We start from the raw sequence: 18,153 nt of genomic DNA, 5'->3' as shown, positions 1-18,153 counted from the left end.
GATTTTCATTACTTGAATGCTGCATTACTTCATGCAACATGCCTTCCTTGCTTCTACGGGGCCTCTTTCTGATTCTTTGGAGTCTTTTGGCTGGTGATAACATGGACAGCTGAGATCTCAAGGTTGCATCTGTAAAGGCAAAATGCAGGCAGCATTGTTCACACCAGACAGAGCAATGATTCCCCCGTACTTAAAGACAAGCACAGTCTACATAATAGCATAATTTGCCCGTCCCAAAGCAAGCGCACATAACCTACGGGAGCCCCAAAATGGTGAGTAAGCACAGGGTCAAGAGTGATTGATTGTTTCACAGCTGTATGTCCTCTGGGTTTCTGTGCCTTGGGGAGAGCCAACAGCGGCAGGGGGCCCCTGGACTGAACACTGTCCCCACGTTTTCCACAGGAGTTTGTCCTGGAAGATATCTCGCTGCTGAGGGTGACCTGGGAAGTGAGGGAGGGTCTTCTACTGCAATGCGGCTTCCGCCCTGGTCCATAGGCAGCTTGTCTATGTGCAGCAATGGTCCCCCCGCCCCTCACAGCACAGTGGCATGGACAAATTAGCCTTACTGGGTCAAGGAACACAGTGGCTCTCCCAAGAAACCTGCACAAGCGCATTGCCCAAGGTCTGGATGAGACCTTTGAAGAGATCACTGAGGCCAGTTACCGCAATGTGAGAGAGCACATCAACACCCTATTCCACATCTAGGCATGCATGCAGCCCTAACCCTCCTCGCCCCAAGAGCCCACACTGAATAACTTCCTTCACAAAACAAAAGCCGCTTACCGGGAACCTCCTCTGGTGTTTGTCCTTCCCCAAGCACCGGTCGCCGTGACTAGCTACCTTCCTCCTGGCTTGAGAACAGCTCCTGGCTGCATGCATCTAGAGATTCCGGGTTGTCTTCCTCCGCCTCAGCACCCTTGCTCTCGCTTTGCTTCTCCTCCTCCTCCTCGTGACTTGTTGCACTGGGCTCTGAAGTGTCCATGGTGGTCCTCGGAGTGGAGGCGGGGTCGCCCCCAAGTATCACGTCCAGATCTTTGTAGAAACGGCAGGTCGCAGGGGCAGCACAAGAGCAGCTATTTGCCTCACGGGCTTTGTGGTAGGCGTTCTGCAGCTCCTTCACTTTAACCCTGCACTGCAGTGCCTCTCAGTCATGGCCCCTTTCCATCATATCCCTTGATATCTGCCCGAAGGTACCGTAATTCCTATGGCTGGAGCACAGTTGGGACTGGACAGCTTCCTCCCCCAAAACACTGATGGGGTCCAGCACCTTGCCATTTCTCCACATTGGGGCTCGCCTGGTGCGTGGAGGCTTGGTCACCTGGAAACATTCGCTGAGAGCACTCCATGCCTGGCTGAGCAAACGGGAAGGGGATTTTCAAAATTCCCAGAGAATTTAAAGGGCGGGTCTGACGGTCACCTGAGGGCAGGGCAGTAGAGTTCAAAGTGATGACCCGAATGGCTAGCACAGGCACTGGGGGACACTTCTGGAGGCTAATCAGAGCGCACTAACAGACCAGGGTGTCCACACTGGTGCCACAGCACTCCAGTGGGAGCGCACCAAACGTTATTCCACTCACCAAGGTGGAGTACCAGGAGCGCTCTAGCCGTGGAGTCAGGGCACTGTACGTGCCTTGCCAGTGTGGACGGGTAGTGAGCTAGTGTGCCCGGGGCTCCTTGAATGTGCTCTAACTCGCAAGTGTAGCCAAGCCCTTAGACTGTGAAACTTCTAGCTTAGCTTGTGCTTCTGTTTTGGATGATGCTATTTTAGAGCTTGGTGCAGTTCATTTAATGACAATACAGATGTAAGTGTGAATAAAGATTTTGTATTAAATCAAGAAGGCAAAACAAAATAAACTACAATAAGCACGGTTTTGTACAGGGCCTAGCACAGAGTTATAGGCTTGCCTCTTTAGGTGCTATGTTAATACAAATAATAAATATGTTCCCTAGAGTAGAATTATTAAATAAAAGGGAGAAATATATATATGTTGTTATACTCTTCAGCATTGCATAAGCAGTTAGGTATAGGTCTCACACTTAAAAATAAGGCAGTAGCTCACAAAACCAAACAATAGCTTACTGCACATTGTGTGATGTGCAGTGTGATGGGGTAGAAGGAGCAGTAGACATATTAAATAAAATGTTAGTGCACAGAGTTGCAGTCTGCTGGACAATGTACAGCCATAAAAAGAGACAATCCTGCTGTGAAGAGCTTACAATCTCTGTATGAGTCCTTTGATGTCTACTCTGGAGGGGATTCTGTTGCCCTCAATCTTAGTGGTACCCCCTAGAAAGAGCTCCTGGAAACTGGGTAGTGGTCTGGGTTAATACCCAGCCACTATCCATGCTGTATCTGCTCTGTGGATAATTCTCAGTCAGCTCAGGGACACCTTCTTAGCTGGGAACCTGTTTAAGGTTAGACCTTAAAGGCATGCTGGGTTACCTCTGGGTAGGTAAAGAGATGGGTGTGGCTAGTCAGAAGCCAAGACAGGGCACTCTGGAAACATAGGTATTCTGGGCTCATATATTTTTGGTTCTCCCCCTCATGGCCCGGGTGCCCGTGCAGTGCCCTGCTTTGCATTCTTCTTCCAGGCCCCTTTCACAGACACCACACACTTTTTGCTTCTCCACTCACAACATCCTTTTGGGGGAGGGAAGGGGGGGCGGAGTTTATTCAGACAAAATAAACTCAAAAATCCACCCCAGGGCATGGCTCTTACCTCAAAGCCTGGGTGAGCAGAGAGGTTCCTTCACAAAGTCTTTTATCAGTTCTTAGGAAGTAACCTGCTCTGAGGTTCTGGTTGCAGCTGTTCTGCTCAGAGCCAATTCCCTTGCAGACTTCCCCAACTTAGCTCCCCCTCCCCAGGGGCGGCTTCATGCTCTCTTATTGCCAAGGTATCAACCCTTTCACTGGGCCAGGTGTCTCTGGTTGGCTCCTTTAGGAAGCCTACTCCAGGCTGCAAGACTCCTGCCAAGAAGCTCCCTCACTGCCTCTTGCTACTTTGCTCTCTCTCACATGCACTCAAAAGTTAGGAAATATCAGACTTGTGGTTGCCTATGCAACCTTAATTTGGCTCCTATTTGCAACAGATACCACAATGATAAGCTGTGTGAAAAAATAAATATTTCCTGTGACATTTCTTGGAGCTGCAAAGACTGCTCTGTCTCTGTACTTATTTCCAGGTATGATTCAAAGTGTTGATAATAATGTTCTAGGAGCCTGATCCAAAGCCCATTGAAGTCAGTTGACTTCAATGTACTTTGGATCAAGACCTATATGTCTTGTTTCCTGCTACACAAGAAACCACCTCTCCTCCTGCAGCTTTGGAGTTCTCCTAGTGTCTAGCTTTGAATGTCTTGGGGCTAAGAAAGTATTTTTGATAGAGGGTGATGGACTCTGGAAGTCACTTCTGCATTAATCACACCGAGATTATCTGTACCTGGTGTGTGTGTGTGGGAGGGAGAAAGAGAGAGAAAGAGAGAGAGAGAGATTATGATCAAATTTCTCATGAGTGTACATATATTCTGGCAAGGCTCTGATTTGTTCCTGTATCATCATTCTAGCACACAAAAGAATATAAAATCAATCCCAGCGCAGTTGCTACAGCAACTGGAATCCTATTTCAATTTGCTTTGTATAAGATTATTTGTTTATTTCAAAGCTAAGATAAACAAAATGACCGTTTTAATGTATTTAATCATCACATTTTGTAAATAGCGCATAACTAGACCCAGGCTTTACTAAGCAAATCTAGCTATATTATCAGTAATATTGCATATCACTGGGGAGCAGGACATGGACAGAAAATTCTAGTTTAGGATTTCCCATTAACTGCTACTGGTGGAGTGATAATTAAATGTATTCTAAGTGATGGAGACTTTCTTCAAGCTAACCCTAATGCAGATTTCTATAACTTAATATTTGTGCTAATTTTCCTTGGATAAAAAAACCTCACTACTGAGCATCAAAGGTAAATCCAGACGTTTGTCATATATTCTCACTTCTTGACTGAAACAGACTTATTCAAACTCTTTTATAATCATTATTCATAAACCATTCTCTGCTTTATAGAAACAATGTAAAATTCACTATTGTTCATGTAACTGATTAGAAGTCATTTATCAAGCATCATTGAACATTATGTAAATGCCCAGCGAAGTACTGGTCCTTTTGTAATAGCATTAGTTTGTCCTTTTGCATATACATTCACCATACTTCTGCTCTTCCACTGTGCCTGTGAAAAGAAAGTAAGTGCCTTTAAAAGGTGTTGTTCTTGATGTACCAGCATCATGTAAACGAGCTAAACTAGGTTGGATAGCTGTGCATCCATTGCTTGAGTAGCAGGCTCCCTAGGGAGTTACATTCTAAAATTTTCTAGCGGCACAATGGAGAATTTTAGATCCTTTAGCTGCAAAGGAGCATTGCAGAAAATCATGAAAAAATCAAGGCACATAAGTAAAAATCCACCTTTGCAGCCAAATAAAGAGTGATACTTGTGACGGCAACAGTTTTGATCCTTCTGACTTTCTCCTAGAATAATTATGCTAGAATCATGGCAGATAGCAAGGGAAGGAATGAAGAGAGGGAGCAAGATAGCCTTTCAGCCGGAGCTGCAACTGGTCTAGAGAACACAAGGAACATATTTTGGCTGACCTAGCCTCATAGTCACTGATCAGGCAAAGAACTAGTTTTAAAGGATCCAGTTAAAGAAAAACAAAGATGAAAGAAAGCAGAGTGTCACCTCTTGTATCTAATACACTGAGTGATGCCAGAAGCAATTTATAATCTACTAGGTCAGGAACTTTACTTAAATCAATATAAATAGCCAAACTGGTAAATCACTTGAAACCAAAGGTGAAGCAGTGGGTTTGTTAAAGATTTCTGGCTGTAACAGCCGGACTGGCAAAAGCACTTTATATATATATAAAGTGAAATATCCTTTAGTTCGAGGCAACTCCCCGCTTTAGTGCAGATGAATTAGGGTTTTCCCATAGCTTTAGTTATAGTTTTAGTTAGTATTAGTTAAAGGAGGTAACTGATGCAGAGTCTGGATTATTCATTGTCATAGATAAATGACAGGCAGTTTAGATCTTGGTCTGGCATTTGTTTACAAAGAAGGAGCATAAAAAAACTCCTGCCGCACACAATGCTTTTCTATGTAGTATGCTTTCCTCCACTCCCTGAAAGACAGCTGCTAGTGGCTTAACTTTATCACAGAGCCAAAATTCATACCGGTGTAACTACAGGGAAATCAATGGTGCTGCTCAAGGGGTAGATTTGGTCTCCAGTACTCCGCACATTCTGTTGGAATACCCAGTAGTTGACTGGATAGTACGTTACTTTTTAGTCTAAAAGCTTCCTGTGGCACATGCTCGTTCTCTACACAGGGGACCTGATTCTTATTTTCATTAATTATGTCCTTTTAAAGACCCCTTTAAACTGCCAGGATGTAAGGGAGAATCAGGCCCTAGACTTTTTCTGAAAGTTTTGGACTCATTTTTGCTTCTGCATTTTACACATGTAGAACAGGAGAGAGGAAGAAAACCAAGGGCATCTCCAGAGACGTACAGTAACATTCACTGGAACAGAGGATATTTGCTTGGCTGTCTAAACAAGAGACCTCAAGTACCCACATTAACACAGGAACCACTCAGAATTCAATCAGATCTGTCAACTCTACCAAGAATAACAATTTGCCTATCTAATGCCAGAAGGAAAATTAATACAAGCAGTTTTCCTCTGATTTTTTGGAATTGCAAAACAGAATATCACATGGCATATATAAGCCCAGGAGGGATGCTGTCACACATCAAAGTATCACACTGATTGATTTTAAAAGTTGTGCTGAATGCTGAGAAGAGGCCCTTTTTTAGCAAGACCTGAATAAGATACCTATGGTAGAGAGACAGGAATAGCGTATGTTAGGGTGTAACAATAATCAGATGGGCCCACACAAAAAGATTCTACTTCCCCCCCCTCTATCCACAACTCTTCTATGCCCTGCCCTTTTCACCATTCACTCAGCATGTTCATCCCAGCTGCCCTCCAGCCCTCATGGTCTTGGTAGCTCTGTCCTTCATTTCCACCTTGTGGTACCTTGACTCATTAGAGGTTGGCAAAAAAAGTCATTTCTGTCTGCTGCTTCCCTGGGCAGATGTCAACTGCTTTGTCAGAAATATATACTCCTCCCATGTCTGGCTCCTTGCAGGACTGCTTCAAGGTAGATTGATGGGTGGTGGGTGAGTGAGTGGCTTAAAAAGAGCCACAACTAGCTGCTTTCCCTGCTCAACAGCAGGAGATTCTTGCAATGGCAGTGTCTGCTTTCTCCCTCTCCGCCTCCTCTCAGCAGTCCTAGCTGTTTCTTTCCACCCGTCGCCATCTACAGACTCCTCAAGGTGAGGGGAAGAGCATTACTTGGAGCCTGTGATAGTGGCGCCTACAGGGCCTCCTGGATGCCTGGATTCCAAGTAGCTCTGGGGAATGCTGGAGAAAGATTTGTTTTCCTGAGTTCGTCACTCCAAACAGGGGGAAAAGGAAGAATATTCTCTGGACTACAATCCTTAGTTTATGTTCCCTCTAGCACAAAACCATTCGGGATTAGGGATGGGTCTGAACCAAAGCCCAGGATCCAGATGAGATGGGGTGAATAACACCTGCCTTAGAACTGAAGGGCTTAAGGAGCAACTCGGGGCCCAAATGATCCTGCCCAAGAACACCTGCAGAGCCTATTCCAGCTGGTCATGGAGCTTAAAAGGGAGCCAGACAGCTCAGAGGGGGCCTGACAAGGTGGGGACTGCGGAGAAGGATCTGCCCTAAGAGTGCCTGAAGAAAGATGCTTCAAAAACCTACTCTGGTAGAGGAAGAGGCCTTCTGAGCCCAGAGGGGTTGAAGGGGCAGTCGGTACCTTTTCTCTTATGACTTTGTGACAGGCTGCAAGACTTTGACAGGGGTGGTGGGAGGCAACCTTAAGATACTCCTTGGTGCTAGACATTTGGTAACCCTTATAGGCTCTGGGCTGGAGTCTGATGGAATGGGAAGGCCTGGGCTCCCCACCAAACCCTCATCTTCTGGACTCCTCCCTGGAGGGAAGGAAGGAAAGGATTAATACCTCTTGCACCCCCCCAGCTGGGATCGGACACTCATGGATGGGTGTGGGGGGGGTCATAGCCAAACCCTGTATCTCCCAGAAACCCTGTCACACAGGGAGAAGATAGGACTGAGTGATAACCTAACTGGAGGGTCAAGGCAACCCCCAATAAAAGACAGATTAGCACCAGGTATGAAGATGGTCCAGGGGAAGAGTTGAGATGTGGTAACCAGGGCCTAAACCCCTAACCACCAGGCAATGCCACCTGCCCATCACACCAAACCCTGTGAACTTTGGATCTAACCCCTAATTCTAATGGGTTGAACCAATATCCTGGCTCTGAACATCCCCAAACCTTGAGAAAGTTCAGCTCTAGATCTGAACTTTGAGGGTCAGGATTATCAGGCTATCTTGATCCTGAGTAATATAAGAGAAGTGTGGAGTATGGAAATGGAAATGAAAATATTCTCTGTGCTTCTTAATGGGACTATTGTCACAGCTTTGCTTTAGTGGAACAATTTGGGGAATCTATACAATTTTATGAATTCTGTTAGGTATTATGAGCTCTCTGTATGTTTATGCCCTTATTACTCCTGGGGAAATTCTGCACCACTGCACATGCGCAAAATTCATGTTTTCTGAAGATTTTTCCCCAATGGAAAATAGATTCTACTGGGCTTTCACCAGCAGCGGCTGCTGTGGCACCAGAACAGAGGGCAGCTGGCTCATGGGCTGGATCAGCTAGCTGCGGATAGGGAGGGAACCGTGGCTGCATTTCTCACAGTGCCCCATCTGCAGGGCCAGGTGAGGAAGAGTGGGACACAGGAGCTAGTGGGGTGTCAGCACTGAGCCAGGGATTGAATGGGAGTGGGGGTGCAGGGCCACATAGGGATGGGACGAGGAGGGGTGGCTAAGTAGGGGTGCAGAGCCACATGGGGACAGGGGGGTGCAGGGCCACATGGGGATGGGGGAAGCGGGGTGCTGAGTGAGGATGGGGTAGGGCGGTGCTGGGACACATGGGGACGGGGCAGTTGTGCATAACTGAATGGGAGAGGCTAGGGGTCACCCAGAAGCTGCATGGGGAAGGCTCCCAACTCCCTAACAATCCCCCTCCCCCAAAAAAACCTCTTCCATACTTCTCCCACCCACACCCAACAATCCTCCAAATTCATTCCCAGGCTCCTTCCCAGCAATTACTTCCCCCATCCTCTGCTCCTCAATTACTCCTGTCACACCCAAGCATTTGTTCTGCTTCTGAGCGGTGCAGGAATTACATTTCTGTATTGTAGTTAAATGAATTACTCAAAGTTCTGTATTAATGTGCCTAGCAAAGAATATATTTGTCAAAAAAAAATTTCCTGAATCTTTCTTGTTGTTTGTATTATTACAGACATACTTGCTGACAGGTATTTTGAAATAAATTACCAAAATAATTGTATGGGGTGTGATTATATTGTTATTTTGACAAATAAAATATGCAGAATTTTCAAATATTGTGCACAGAATGTTTATTTTTTGGTGCAGAATTCCCCCCAGAAGTACCTTATGACTTTATTGTTGCACCACACTTCTTGTGCTCAGATGATGGGGAGTGGTGCCAGGGTGTCTGTCTCTGAATGGGACAGTCATTAAAGACCATCAACAACTCAATAGCGCTTGACTAGCACAGGGGTGGGCAAACTTTTTGGCCTGAGAGTCACATCAGGTTTCTGAAATTGTATGGAGGGCTGGTTAGGGGAGGCTGTGCCTCCCCAAACAGCCAGGCATGGCCCAGCCCCTACCCCCTATCTGACCCACCCTGCTTCTTGCCCCCTCATGGCCTCCCCGGGACTCCTGCCCCATCCAATCCCTGCCCCCATTCAAACCCCTGTTCCCTGCCCTCTGACCGCCCCTACCCTTATCCACACACCCGGCCCCTAACCACTATCCCGAACTCCCCTTCTCTCTCTGCACCCCCCCTGCTCCCTGCCCCCTTACCACGCTGCCTGCAGCACCGGTGTCTGATGGTGCTACAGCCGTGCCGCTCAGAGCACCAGGACAGGCAGCAGTGCTGCCCAGCTGGAGCCAGCCACGCCACCGCACTGCACAGAGCACTGGGTCAGGCTGTGCTCTGCAGCTGCGCTGCCCAGCAAGAGCTCGCAGCCCTGTTGCCCAGAGCATCGCACTGGCAGCGCAGTGAGCTGAGGTTGCGGGGGCGGGGGCTAGCTTCCCGAGCCAGGAGCTAAGGGGCTGGGCAGGAGAGTCCCGCGGGCCGTAATTTACCCACCTCTGCCCTAGCAGAACAATGTGCTGGCTACAATTTAGGTGAAACCAGTTCTCTCCAGATTGTCTACAGTGGACAGAGTGAAAATCCCCTCAAAAGGGGAAAAAGACAGGTGTGGGTACAGGCCTTTAAAAGCCCAGCATAGAAGATGGTCAAGGATTGAGACAAAGGGGCATGCTTTCTGAGCAGGAGGGAACCTTCAGCTGGGGCTGGCTGCAGGGTCAGAAAGGACCGAGAAGAGAAGCCTGAGCGGGAGGAGTGAGGTCCAGGAAAGAGGACTGGGGGTCCTAAAGGACACTGCCCAAAGAACACTCAAGAGTGGTGAGGAAACTGGGGCAGGGAATGGTGTACCCGTGTTCATTGTTTTGACTAGATGTATTTCTCTTGTGCTGTCTAGAAGAGAAGAGTGTTTGTTTTGTGAAAACCCCTCTGTAAAGGCTGAGCATTTTTTGCTTCAACTATCCTGTGTCCCTGAAGGATTAAACTATAAATCACAGTATCTGTGAGGGCGGAGCTCTGAGGAAGCTGTGCTTAAGCTAGTGGTGGGATCTCCTGGAGGGGAAGGGGAGTTCAGCACTGGTCTAAGGCTTAAGACAGCTGGACCACAGGGTCTCCTGAGAAGGGGTACAAGACAGAGTTTGTGCACCCAGAAAGTATGCAAAGGAGGCTGGAGTCTGCTCTGGCCGAGGGAGGCTTAAAGGCGCATGAATCCTGCATCTGGATCCAAGCACAGCAGCCTGGTGAGTGTCCAACAAGTGGGAGCTCAGCCAGGTCTGTGACAAAAGAATAAAAGGTGGCTTTGAACCATGGACGCTTTGAAGGGAAGAAAACACAGCAAAAGAAAAATATTCCTCCCCCCGCCCCAAACTTGTAACAAAAAAGTAATCAGAAAATTGAGCTACATCTAATCTTGCAACTTCTATGGCGCTTGTGTATTGCCATAGCAAGTAACCATAGTCACCAATTTAACTTTTACCTGTGTAGCATGGAGAACAGAATTCAGAACCTGATCCTCAAATTTATAACAGCTAAGCCATAGGAGTATCTTCATTAGTTATCACCAGTATATTCTATCATAAGCTGATCCTGAATAAAAGACGACAAATCATTTAAAGCCATCTCTGTATAGGCCAGATTGCTAAGGGTTTGAAAGATGTTTGGATATGGTGTTACGATACATGGTATTTGTCCCTTTCTTGCACACACTTGTTGAAAGTTGTGCAGTTACCTATCCGGAGTAAATCTTTAAGCCAAAGCTATTTTGGCTGTTCTTCAAAAAACAAAACAAAAACCAAAAACCTACTATATACTGCTCTTTGAAAAACAAGATATAGCCAGTAGCTTTTCTTTTTGTTGCAACAGTAATATTAGAATGTAAAGCGTTTTTAAACAAGAAAACCCTTAGTTTGAACAGAGCAGCAGGAAAAAAGAAAAAAGGAGGTTAATTTTCTTTCTGCTTTCTTTAAATCTGGAGAGCATCCCAAGATTTCCTAACAAAGAGGAATGTAATGAGAACTGAGATGTGTGGGGGAATTTTAAGTATTGAAGAATCAATGGATAAATAAGGGAAGGGAAGGACACCACTGTGCTGACAGAAGTCCAGTTTAAATGACTGAAGATAAATTATTCCATGTTAGTCTTATGATAGTGTGAAGATTAATTTTCTGGACAATTAGGCCTGCAGCTGCTGTTCAGTTCAGCACTTCACAATATCAAGTAGCAAGTTTCCAGATTTAAAATTCATTGGTGCACGCTTCCTGGAAGGAGGGTGAAATCAGTCCACGTAACTTCCAAAACCCTAGCTGATTTGGATCTCTGCCAGAGCAATGTGTGACTTGTTGGAAGAGTTCTTATGCCGGTGGTCACCTTTACTAGCAACACTAATAAATCGTACTTTTCAGAGCTTCAGATCATGGCTGATAAATTTAGCTAGCAACGTTTTTATAGCTAAAATATTCTTAGAGCATAACTTTGCCTTTCTATAGGCTTTTGCAAACTGCTGGAATTAGCTGTAAGAAAGAATGGTATCTGCTATAAGAGCTGCTGAGGATGACCACTTTTCATTTATCTTATGTTTCTAGAGTGATTTTAGTACTGGTGAAAGGTCCTGCTTCATCGCTCAAGAGGACAAAGTCCCTTATTTAGCCACAGAACTGCTACAGCAGTGGTAGCAACAGGCTTCTACCCATACCACCCATCCCTGACAATGTGCCTCGCCCAGGAGGGACCACCACTAGGGGAGGGAAAAGGTAGCTGCCTCTGCTAAGAGAGTCTTTTGTGATAGTATTGTTTGTGACATGGATAGGGTCACTGTGAGTGGTTCCACTCACTGCCATAGCACCCCCTGACATCAGAGCATGGCACTGTGGGGTGTTCACCTCTAGCATCTCCTACTGACCACTTCTTTGGCCCTGCAATGGCCTGTTTCTGTCTACATCTTCCATGGCCCAGCCCTCCAGCCAGGTCACCTCTTTCCAATTCTGTCCCTTTCTGGGTATCAAGAGTCCCACTAAAGAATCAACACCAACATCCAAACAGAAGATCCTTCCTCCCCTCTCAGAAAACATTGATGTTTATTGCTCTTCATTCTCCACTTCCAGGGACTACAGATTTCCTTCTTTACTTCCTTGGCTGTGCACTGCCATCCATGTCACTTTTCCTGGAGCAGGAGGCCCTTCTTCCTAGCAGGTTTCCTCGCTACCTCACCTGCTCAGGGACTCTGGCAGCTTTTTCCAGGGACCTCTTTGCTTCTTCCAAGCCCTGTGTCAAGGCTTCCCCCAGGAGCCTGACCTGCTCCCTGTAGTTCTCTTCAGCCTGTCTTCACAAGGCCTTTCCCAGAGAGGGGGAGGGAATGCCCCATACTTCTCATTCCTTGGTCTACTTCTTACTGAATTCTCCCTGACCTTTCAGAACAGAGTTCAGTAATTGTAATTGGGTAACTGCAACATTTTTGGGGATCACTCAGACTAGCACAAGGTTCTGTCACTGTCTGCCCTGTGACCTCGAGTGCCTTAATGCTGTGCTTCTGTGGGTCAGAGCCTTGACACCAGTAGCCAGCCTACAAGCATAAAGGTCCTGAGTCTCCCCAAACCCACCTACCCCAAATATTTAACTACTAGACACTTTTCCCCTTTGGTTTGTAACCTCCCAAAGGAGTGAAACCTGCCCCCAGTTATCAGTTCACTTGGGCATGTGCTCACTTCACACAGTTTGCACTATAGAGACCTGCCTGCGGTAATAATAAACAAAAAGTTTATTTAATAGAAAAATCAGATTCAGAGATGAAATAGTAAGCTACACAAAAAATAAAAGGAGTACTTGTGGCACCTTAGAGTCTCTAAGGTGCCACAAGTACTCCTTTTCTTTTTGCGAATACAGACTAACACGGCTGTTACTCTGAAACAAAAAATAAACATGCAGACAAAATTTCAGGCTTTACACTTCTATATTAGCTAAATTCCCTTTTCTAATATGTTACCTATTGCCTCTGAAGAGTTTCTCCACATACCCCCATCACAGAGGGGCTTCAGCGTTTCACAGACAGCACCCAAGATACTGCCCCTCAGTTTCTGGATGTCTTTCACTTTGAACCCCCTTCTCTTCTAAAGGTTTGTATTTTTTTTCTTTCTCACAGACTATAGTGATTCATGGTGGGAGAAATTCTTTCCTCTTAGTTTTTCAAGACAGGGGTTTTCTTTTCAGTTTCAAGTTGATTCAGTGTTTTCCCATTAGTTCTAGTGGTCTGCCATTGTCTCGTCCTGGCTGGACAATGGATAGGTATTTGAAGTTAGTTTCATGTAAACAACTGGCTTGGGAATTCCTCTCTCCATGCAGTGAAGTGCACTTGAAATTATAGTACCAGTTATGAGCATACTATTCTGTATACACAAACACATCATTCATAACCACAGTCTGTGTACCTATCTCATAATGACCATAAAGTTCAGGCCATTACAAACTTTCATAAAAGCCCTTACTTAATACACTTTCATAGTACAAGAACATTGTATACAATAAGTTGAGTCAGCTGCTTACTCTTTGGGGTTCAGACCCCCTGTTCTGCCCTTGGGTTGTCTGGACCCTGATTGACACAGACACCCAAACCGGATCAGCTGGGGGGCTAACTGTTTGTGACATGCCAGAGTACAAGGCAGACTAATGAATAGCTGTGTCATGCCTGCCCTTTGCACTACTTTGCTGCTGTAGCCTCCAGCCTGGACTGCTTACAAACAGCCTCCAGCATGTAAGTCACTCTGTCTCTTACCATACTTGGTTATACTGCAGGGTGACCCCAACACACTCCCAGTCTCAGATTTTCCTCCAGCTATGTATATCCTGTACTGCCCAGCCCTCTCCTGGACAATACAAGTGTATATAAAGTCCATTATTTCTTTGATAAAATAATATGCACACAACTTGCACCCCAAATGGAGATTCCCAAATACTTCAATTTAAACACACTGGATTAGATAAAACAATAAAACAAGTTTAACTACAAAGAGATTTTAAGTGAGTACATGTAATGATGCATAAAAGTCAGAAATGGTTACAAGAAAATAAAGTTAAAACGTTTGTCATAGCCATACAGCTAAGGGTAGCCTAGAATTCCTCCTTACCTGTAAGGGGTTAAGAAGCTCAAATAACCTGGTTGGCACCTGATCAAAAGGACCAATGGGGAAAGAAGATACTTTAAATCTTGCCGGGGGAGGGGGAGGGAGGAAGGCTTTGTTTTGTGTATTCTCTTGAGAAGCAGAGAAGCATCAGGTCAGGAAACTCCTTCTCCTATAAACCATCCTAAAAGTCTCTCATATTACAAAAATTGTAAGTAAAAGCCAGGCAAGGCGTGTTAGATTATCTATTGTTCTGCTTGTGAATTTTTCCTTTGCTGGAGGGAGGTTTATTCCTGTTTTCTGTAACTTTGAAACTAAGCCTAGAGGAAGTTCTGCTGTGTTTTTGAATCTTTTGTTACCCTATAAAGTTATTTTACATAGGTGATTTTTACCTTTTTTTAAAATAAAATCCTTCTTTTAAGAACCTGACTGATTTCTCTTTTGTCCTAAGACCTAGGGGGTTGGGTCTGTGATCACTTTGTAACCAATTCGTTAGGATATTATTCTCAAGCCTCTCCAGGAAAGGGGGTGTAAGGGCTGGGGGGCATATTTTGGGGGAATAGGAACTCCAAGTGGTCCTTTCCCTGATTCTTTGTTAAATCACTTGGTGGTGGCAGCGTACCCTCCAAGAGCAAAGAATTTGTGCCTTGGGGAAGTTTTAACCTAAGCTGGTAGAAATAAGCTTAGGGGGTCTTTCATGCGGGTCCCCACATCTGTATCCTAGAGTTCAGAGTGGGGAGGGAACCCTGACAACATTATTGATGCTTAACTTAACAAACTGTATCAGATTCAAGCAAAGTTTCTTACCATATGCTTTCAGTGGTCTTACTGACCAAAACCTCTAGGTCAGTATCCCTTCCCCAGAAACCAATGAAGGCTTCTTCTGTTGCTTCAGGTCCAGAGACTCGATAGGCAGGGAGAAAGGGGGTGTCTTGGGTGTTTTCCCCTCCTTTTTATAGTTTCAGTCCCCCTTTTGAAAAATACTTCCTGCTGGGTACTAGGAGACACAAGTCTTTGTGGAAGGATGTTCCCTGCTACTTTTTACTCACTTGTTTGAGCTTCTTTTGTCTCCCCTTCCTGCTTGATGACTCTGTTTGTTGATTAGATGCAAATTAAGCAGAGCACATATTCCTTTGTTTGAGACAGACCTATTTGCCAACCTCTGTTTGGATCATGTGTTAAAAACACCATAGAGTGGAAGCTTATAACTTCACATACAGTGTTGCCCCACGCATTTTATTTTATCAGGACAATACTGACCAGCAAATTAAGAGTTTTCAAATGCTACACTTTGTACAAAGATTATTACAATGGTGTGTAGGGTGAGGACCCAGGGGTACATTCTGTCACACCGCTACTGAACAGACAAGGCTGAGACTGACTCTCTCTAAAGGGCCAACTAGCCTGTGACAGTCATCAATGCACAAGGGGTGAGGAGGGTGCATGGAGCTCTTTACAGTTGTGAGTGGGACCCCTTCCTTCCCTATGCAGCCAGCCCAGAAAACCCCAATACTCCATTGCAGCTGTCCAAACACGCCCCAGTTTCTACCCACTTACAAGTATCCTGACTCCCCGTACTGTCTCAGCTACAATGATTCTCCCCAATCCACATTGACAAGCAAGTGATGGCTGCTCATGCACCTCTTCCCAGCTGTCAAAACTCACTCTGACATGCCTCACCAACATCCAGCACCCTTCTCCAGTTTGCCCAAACCCTTTCTGATTCCTCCCCACTGGCAACAAAGCGCTGGCTGGGATGATTTAGTTGGGGATTGGTCCTGCTTTGAGCAGGGGGTTGGACTAGATGACCTCCTGAGGTCCCTTCAAACCCTGATATTCTATGATTCTATGAACACCCCAGTAAACCTCTCACTTAAACCTGTCCCAAACCCTACCTGCCCAAAGAGATGCCCTCTCAAAACTCACTTCCAACTTTCATTCTTTGCCTCCCTAACTCTGACTCCTGTCCCAAGTGCCCTCTATCCCATCAAGTTCCCTCTCTGGAGAAGCAGCCCAACTACCCCCAGCTTCCTAAAACTACTCCAGTTCCCACTGACAAGCACTCAATGCATCCGCTCCTCTCATATCCCATTTCCAACTGCCTAAACTCTTGGATTGCCCCCAAATGTCCCATCCACACCACCATCCACACACCATAGTTGTGCAAACCTTCTGTTATGCCCCAAAGTACTTTAGTCTCCCCTTCTATATTTCTTGATCATAACCCTTGTCTGGAACCTCCCTCTTTTCCATCCACCAACAAAACGGTTCCAACCTTTTTTTCCTGATACCTAAATCCTCAACAGCAAAACACCAGACGCTATTAACAATATTGTTTATATACCATATGTGTTTCTTGCTGAACATGTGTAAATGAATTGTAACTGAGTTTTCAATTGTTACCAACATTCTATTCGATAAAGTGTTGATCGACTGATTTAACAACACTCCTCACAAATAACAAGATACTGTACAATATGGTATATGCAGATAACTTTTCCTGGCAATGAAATATAAACACTTCTAAAGGTGAGATGCAGCAACCATTCTATTCTAGCAACACTTCCCAACTTATCTGAAGACCGAGCGAATAACTTATTCTGTTGAACAAAAGCGAGAATTTAGGGAAAGAGTGTAATCATCCAAGTTGGAATTTGCAGGACAATGTTGCTATCACCTCCACTCTTCTGAGAAACACCATGGGATCTTTAAAGTCTCATCTGCGGTGAAAAAAACTGTTCACAAAAGCAGTTGATATTGTATATTTGTGTCTTTTTCTTTAAAAGTGAGATTATATTCAGTGTAGGTGTATCCTGGTCTTATTGTTGTTGCCATAGTAACTATCAGTGTTTTTGTGAATACTGTCAAATATAACCCAGTATAAGGCAGCATTCTGTTTTCCTCCTGAGCTGAGCTTATACAACAGTTAGAACTATTTATTAAAATGTTAGATTGATCTAGAGGGTTAAACAACTCATTTATTGGGCCGGGGGAGAGAGAAAAAAGAATCAGAACTTGAGACAAAACTTTTAAAAAACGGCAATGGTTAAAAACCCAAAGAATAAGTTATGGGCTTCATCCTTTCCCCACTGAAGCAAATGGCAAAACATCAGTTGACTTTCAAGTGAAATTAAGATAAAGTTCTTTGGCTCCAAATGTTGTGCTTAGCTTACATTTAGTATCAGTGCTTAGGGTTTTAAAGAGGCACAGAATACACCATTATGTATTAATTTAACCAATGGCTAGGCTGTGACTTGGACTGTGTACTCACACAGGGGCATAAAGGGGAATACATGACCTTGGGCAGGGTACAAGGGCCTGGGCACACAGAGGTTAACAAGCACAGTATTCCTATTATTCTCCCTCCCCTGTCAGTTGTTAGGCCTAGTGGCTTTTGACTGAGCAGACTGTATAGATTTTGGTGATAAAAGACTCTGAGACTATAGGTGCGGGAACTAGGGGTGCGGAGGGGGGTGGTGCTGCAGCACTCCCGGAGTCCCAGCTGCCAGCCCCACGCCTGGGGTTCTGGCTGCTGCCCCATGCCGGCCCCGCACGCCCAACCTCAGCTCTGGGAGGGTGGAGGTGGATAGGGGCAAAGGGACTGGCTTTCAGCACCCGCACTCTTAAAAATGTTACAGCGTCACTGGCTGAGGCCCAGGTGAACTCAACGTAAGCTTTTGGGAACTCTCTGAGCGTCTCCTCAGTGTGCTTCTGTGTGGACTGACCTGTTTAGATTGTTTGTTTTTCTTTGTTTGTTTATGTATAAATGTGTATTTGGATTATAAAGTAGCCATGTAATGTTGTAGAAATTAAGTTGTCGTTTTTGTTAATTATTTATTCTTATTTATTTATTTATTGTTATTTTATTGTTTCTTTATCATATGATTTTATAAAGTTGGTACTTAAGAATTAATTCCTTTTTGGGACTTGAATGTGGGGAGGTTGACCCTGTGCAATCCTTACTGAAAAATCCTTAGAGACTGAATTCTGGGTCTCCAGGTGCTTTTCTATGGGAGTTGAGGGGGGGGGCATTAAGCACTGGAGAAGGGCCATGAAGTAAACTCTAGTGCACCCAAAGGTTACACTTGCTTCTGATGATGAGTTTGGAGGGATTGGGGGGTTGTTTGAAGGCCAGAAGAGTAGGTTCAGAAAATATTTCTTTCAGGATGGGTTCCCCATTGAGCATGGTTGT

Source organism: Lepidochelys kempii, chromosome 2 (genome assembly GCF_965140285.1).
Source record: "Lepidochelys kempii isolate rLepKem1 chromosome 2, rLepKem1.hap1, whole genome shotgun sequence".
In the NCBI taxonomy this organism is placed as follows: Eukaryota; Metazoa; Chordata; order Testudines; family Cheloniidae; genus Lepidochelys; species Lepidochelys kempii.
This window is presented reverse-complemented; position numbering follows the sequence as displayed.